We start from the raw sequence: 6,548 nt of genomic DNA, 5'->3' as shown, positions 1-6,548 counted from the left end.
CTACATTCACAACGTTGTATGGTTTCAAAATGAAAATAAGTAATCACATAGAACTAACCCATTAAGTATTATATATTTACAAAATATTTTATAAATATTTTTGTACAATAAATATTTTTACACCTTTATTTATAACTTTCATTTAATGTTATAATGCAATAAACTTCATTACGATGTTTTGTAATATATATATATATATATACTAGTAGGTAACCCGCGCGTTGCGACGGGACTAAAAATTGAATCAAACTTTATCCATGCTTTAGGATGTAAAATTCATCCCAATTTTTTTATTTAATCGATATGTCAAATAAAGAGTACTTGTGACGTGGATCGTTTTACACACGACAAAATGACAAGTCAAAAACCAACTGAATGTTTGTAAAGTAAAATAAAAAAAGAGAAATGATCAGTAAATTATGATACCAAAACAATAAACATGAGGGTTCCTCTTGATTTATTTCTGTTTCCGACCTTGCCAATTTTAGAACCAGTATGATGATGTCCATCCATCCATCAACGAGCACAGCCACAAGTATCATAAATGTCACAAATTCGAAAATGAGTATATTTGATATTATAACTTTTTGTTAGACAGGTATATGATAAGTATTGAAGGGTATCATGGAATTGTCCCATAGTTAAAATATAGAAGAACTTACAATCTTCACATAGGAGAAATCGCTACCAATACCAACAGTTGCTGCCATTGCAGTCTTACCACTGCCAAAAAAAGGTTGTGTGAGCTGGGGAAAATAGTTATATTAACATTAATTAAACCATTAATCAAAGCCATAATTCGCCTGTTACTTGGACCATCTAGAAGAACTATGACAAGTGAACACCTCGACTAACACCTTAAATGGCCCTGCTAATTACATATTTCTTTTAAAGATTTGAGCATGTCGCTGACCACAATCAACTAAAAACTTACAAAACATTACAAACTTATTAATTTAAAAATAAAAACAGCTGGAGATAATATTAGAGATGAGCTCGGTACCTGCCGGTACCGAAAATCCCTAAAAATGGGGCACGGTACCGAATATACCCGGTACGGTACGGTTCTATACCGGTAAATACCGGTACCGAAAACGTCAAAAGTCGGTACCGAATCGGTACCGAAAATATACCCGATTCAGTAAATTCGGTACTGGTTCGGTAAATTCGGTACCGGTACCCGGTAACATTTGCTCATTCCTAGATAATATATACCTGCAACGTTCAAGTTCGTCTGTTGAAGCACCAAAAGCAGGAATAACTTCATGAAGAGCATTCAAGAAAGCTTCCATTGTGACTTTTATATTTTCCTCATCAATTATTTAAGTTAAATCATCAAGGCTCAGTTGGTGGTTGAGAGCATAAGAAACTGCACTTTTTCACAACACCTTCAAGTCTGATACACTGTTAAGTAAAAACAAGTCAATTAACTTCATCTCAACTCTTGCCTGAAATATTAAGTAAAAACAAGAAAGGTTAGTGAATAATAAACTTCAATATCTATTAGCTAAAATTAAAAAAAAAAATTAACTTACTGATACATGTCAAAAGTCGCTCCAGCGTCTATTTCAAAATGCATAAAAACCCCCATAAATATTATTTAATAAAATAAATTACTCCTGAAACAATAAATTATGGACAAAAGGTTTTGATGGTCAACCTAAAGCTCCCAAAGAGTCATGCTACCTCCCTTGATGGTTTGGGTCACACATTCGCTTTAGGGTATAAGCTTAAAATATATTTAAGGTTGTGCTAGACGAATCTCGCAATCTAATTCTTTGTTTTAAGTAAGAATCACCCTCTAGAAGGTCCTTATGTCCAGCAATCTGAAACCCAAAGAAGAGACCAGTTAGCATAATATTTTAGACGTGGTGGTTTCGACCAATTTAGTTATGAACAAGTTGATTTGGTTATGTTTTTATGTCAGGCATACTAAATAATAAAATGAATTTAAATGGGAGATCAAATATGTTTTATCACTGTGCTTTCCATACATAAGTAAATAAAGATGACTTTGTGCCTTGTTTTTGTCATTTTCTATGCAAGAAATAGGCTGTCAAGGATAAAAATGTGAGATTTATCTATCATGCCAAATTTCCCTATTGATCTTGACCCGAATTGTTCACAAAACAAGACTCACATGTACAAAAAAGTATAGTGAGCAAAACATGATAAATCCAACCCGAACCGATTATAACAATATTTCAGGCGAGTGAGAAGAAAACAAATAAAGCATTAATTTTGTCACATTATCTGCAGTGTATCCACCAAAACTATTCGTCTGATGACAAGCGAACTGATCGAACCACACCCAAGTTGCCTTTATGAACCAAGAACGGGTTTGAAAGATTAATTACTTAACTTTCATACTCTACAAGTCCTATCTTGATTGCTTGTAGCAAAGAAGCACTGTGTGTTGGATCACAACTGGTTTGGGTTCATGCTAGTTATTTTAAGTGCAGTTGAAAGCAGGTGGGTCTGGGTACGTTAACCCAACACATTTTAGTTCATTTTTTAGATACTAACATGTCAAATACGGTTACAAAAACTTCTTAATTACAAGATCTAAACACTTTTTACAGTAATATTTCAAACATATTCATTAAAACAATTTCATAGATTGAGTAAACTGTAAAGAATGGTCTCTTCCAGTTTAGGATTTTTTGACCCGTTTAAGATAAAGCACGTACTAATTAATAGAGCCATTCATAACTAAATGGGTCAAAATTAGTAACAATGTTTGCATAAAAATTAAAGCCATTTGTTACCAACATAACTAATGTAAAATTAGTGGTTCGTGAATTTGACATATAACAATGTTGGTCAACAAATTTGACCAAAAATACATTACCTATGAGATGGGTTTATGGCACCAAACAGAAACATGGCCCTATTAGAGGCGCTTATTGCATCCCAATCAGAATCAACCAGCATGTTGATGATACCCAATTGATATTAAAATATAAAGTAAAAAAATACTATGTAATATCAAAGCTGATAACCTCCAAGGAACTGAGGTTTATTGTTTTTCTCTTAATTTAAATCATTATACAAAACATCAACATAAGAAATCAGTTGAGAATCAAAAAAAAAAACTGCATAAGCCAGACTTCATCCTTATTTGCTATGGGCATTGGGTTATAAACAGCAGGACAAGAGTTGAAAATCCAAATCCAAACATCCCCAAATTCTGTCTTTCAAAACATTAAAAAATATTAATTCATAAGTGTCAAAATCCAAATCCAAACGCCCTTTGAATAGAAAAAAACAGAGATGACTACGGAACTATAATTGTTAAAACATAAAATTTACACCAAAACCATACCTCATTGAATCCCCACACAAGATATCACTTCATCAGTTATTAATATCCTCAGTACCTACAAACAATCATCAAATAAGAAACTGATAATCAAATATCCAACATCATTTGATAAGTAAGAAAATATAAAATGCTAAAAGATGAGCAAAGAAAGAGGCTTACATACCATTGTTCTCCTGTAATTTGTCTTTACAGGGTTGCAATTCGAGACCCGAAGAGGAAAAGCATCACCGATTCACCAAATCTCTTGAAATTTCTGAAAGCTGATGAGAGTTGGAGGTGCTTTAAGAAACCTGAGTTCGGAGAAGACAGGGAAGAGCCGGAACCCTAGATCTGAACACCGTGAGTTATCTTCATGATGGGGATGCTTTTGTTAGAGAGGAGAAGAGAACGATTGCTGGTGCAATTCAATACAATTGATTACCTTAGCGATTCGTATACTCTCATCATGATGATTGATGATTCACAGTTACGGGAAGGAAGATGAAGTGAAGTAACGTTGAAGATGAGGTCGATTAGGTTTCTTAGAGAGAGACGATTTGGCTGAAACCCTTAGATGCAAGATTGAAACGTGTTTTCTTCAGATTAATCGTGATTGATTAATATATAATAGGGTGTTTATTTCATGTGAAAAGGGCAGAAAGGGAACAATATGGTAAAAAATTAGGATTTTAAGTTAACTTTTCATATGCCATCTTAAAATTTCAAGGTGAAATTACATTTAAGTACATAAGAGATCTATTATATAGTATTATAGATTACATAGAAAATATAAGTTATTTTACATAGTATAGTAAAATACTAAAATAATATTTAAAAGTGGTGACCATTTACATATAAATACCAAATTTTATTTGCTTTACAAATATAATATAATGGTTAGTCATGTCAAAACAACTTATTCTTATCTCTAGGACATAATATGAAAATTATGGTCACTAATAGTATACTATCACATTGTTTTACAATTAAAAAACAACTTGGAACTTTAAATAATGATACACTAACTCTATTGTTTTTTTTTTTTTTTTTTGTGTATCTTTGCAATTCACTCATCTCAACACTTTGATTTTCTCATATCATAATTCGATATTTGACAAATCATTTTTCATGCTTTTTTTTTAACCTGTCAATTCTAAGTCTTCCTCAGTTAACAATCAAAGTAAGCTTTCTTTTAACAAAAGAATTTTTATTGATTCTAAAAAGTCCTTCACATTCATTTTAAATATTTATTGATCATATATCTTTTGGCTTGAACCTAGTCACTTTAGAAATTATAACATTTCATCTCATTCGTTTACCATTAATTTCTTGAACTAATTCAGTTGAACCATTGAATCATACTTACTGTACAATCCGTATTTGCAAAAAATTAATATTTTAACTCTATGTCATCTACCCTAATATAGTTTTATTGACTAAAATATGACATAAGTCCAAAAGAAATATCGTAACCCAAAATCTCGAGGACGAGATTTAAAACAAGGTAGGGAGAATATAACATCCCTATTTTTATATAAGAATTATAGGTTTAGTTAAATTTATTAACCACTGGTAAACTAGTAACTAGTTTATTTTCAATATAAATATTCAACCCAAATAGTTTTAAACAATATTTTATATATTTGGTTGAAATATTATATTACTTAATTGGCTTGTATATGGTTGATATTTCTAATAAAATAAAAGTATATAAAAAACTTATATTATTAGACGGGTAGATTATGGGTAAGTTGAAAATTCGAAATATGAAATTCCTAGACGGGCCTAGGAACCCTATAATAATTAAACTATAAAAATATATTGTATTTTGAACCTACTCTATTTTTAATGAAACTTAGACCCAAATATAGACAAAAATATTCTGGTTCCAATGATATATTTATTATTTTATAAAACGTCATATTTTAAAAGTAATACACGCTAAATAATTAAAGTAGTTAAGTTAATAAAATATAAAATACAATAATATAAAAATAAAACCTCTCGTACCCTATTTTGTCTACATGTATTTTTTTTGATAGAAATCAAAAGAGAATAATAATAAAAATAAATAGATATATATATATATATATATATATATATATATATATATATATATATATATAATTCCACAAATTGAAGGAACTGTCATGTTCCATTTCTAAAATTGGTGTCCCCTTTATATTTTTATATAATAAACTAATAATAACTAAATTGAAACCTAGAAAGTAGGATGTGTCCTACATAATATATGAATAACACCATTACGTGTCCCATTTAAATAAAGTAATAATAAAAATAGTTGAAAAGAATAAGAAAGGTGGACAGGTGTATATGGCATCAAATAGATAAGAATAAATTTAATGCAGACTTCATACGTGTCTCAATTTTCGTAGTCCCTAAGCTACCTTACATGGTATAAATAGGCATTCAACAGAAGCTTTCAAATCATTATTTTCTTTCTCCACTTTCTTTCCATCACCTACACTCTCTCAAAATATATACGTATATATATTTTATTTACCTTATAATAATAATAAAACCCTGCCCTCTTATAAGTATTGTAACTCCCGATCACCGCTACCCTTTCCGATTGATCTGAGTCCCATAACGCATGTCAGGGCTCTGCCCGACTAAGTTCGTTAGGATTCTGTCTCGGGACATCGGGATAAGGTTGATTTAGGGGTACTATACTTACCATGAGTGCATTATATATTTTTAATAGCTCAGAAGTTATACCCAAAATTTATACCAGGAATCTTTCTAGTTGCACCCTAAAGTTACACAGTGGGTCCATTCCTTTTTCTCACCATTTTATTCTCTTTTTGTGATTCACCCAAAACTATTATTTTTGTAAACAAATCTCGTCAAAAGTTATATCTATTATTTTATTTACCTAATAGGAAACCCTAGTTAAGACACCCAAATAATTCTACACAATCCCTAAAATTTTCAGAATAAACAGAATCAGAATTAGGGCCCCTAAAACTCGAGGGGGGTAAACCCTAGTTGGACGATTATCTAAAATAATCGTTGTAGAAAGCTGATTGGTTAATTTTATTGATTCAGCATAGCTAGTCCCAACCATGGCCGACCTATGATAAATAGGTGTCCCTTACGGACCGTAAGGGATATGGCTTACGGTCCGTAAGCCTGTCCCAAAAATTAGTATAAATAGCAGACATTGGCAGTCGGTTTATGCTGCTCAAACGACGTTCAAAGTCGTAATACACACGGAGTTATA

General features: G+C 31.2%; 1 long non-coding RNA gene across 6 annotated transcripts; it reads right to left on the bottom strand.

Annotated features, from left to right (window-relative positions):
- Nucleotides 1-318: 318 nt before the first annotated feature.
- Nucleotides 319-3,895, bottom strand: LOC118490125. Of its 6 annotated transcripts, none has more exons than XR_004888215.1 (6): nt 3,489-3,630; nt 3,326-3,380; nt 1,661-1,826; nt 1,536-1,563; nt 1,216-1,448; nt 319-723 (listed from the first exon to the last, which is right to left on the bottom strand). It is a non-coding gene; the product is annotated as an uncharacterized LOC118490125 (long non-coding RNA). The 6 variants fall into 6 exon arrangements; XR_004888218.1 differs by having other exon boundaries at nt 1,216-1,404; XR_004888216.1 differs by lacking the exon at nt 1,536-1,563 and having other exon boundaries at nt 1,216-1,404; nt 3,489-3,895.
- Between the last annotated feature and the right edge of the window lie 2,653 nt (nt 3,896-6,548).

Source organism: Helianthus annuus, chromosome 3 (assembly GCF_002127325.2).
Source record: "Helianthus annuus cultivar XRQ/B chromosome 3, HanXRQr2.0-SUNRISE, whole genome shotgun sequence".
NCBI classification, from domain to species: domain Eukaryota; kingdom Viridiplantae; phylum Streptophyta; class Magnoliopsida; order Asterales; family Asteraceae; genus Helianthus; species Helianthus annuus.
The sequence above is the reverse complement of the archived record's forward strand: the minus strand, read 5'-3'. Positions and strand labels throughout refer to the sequence as shown.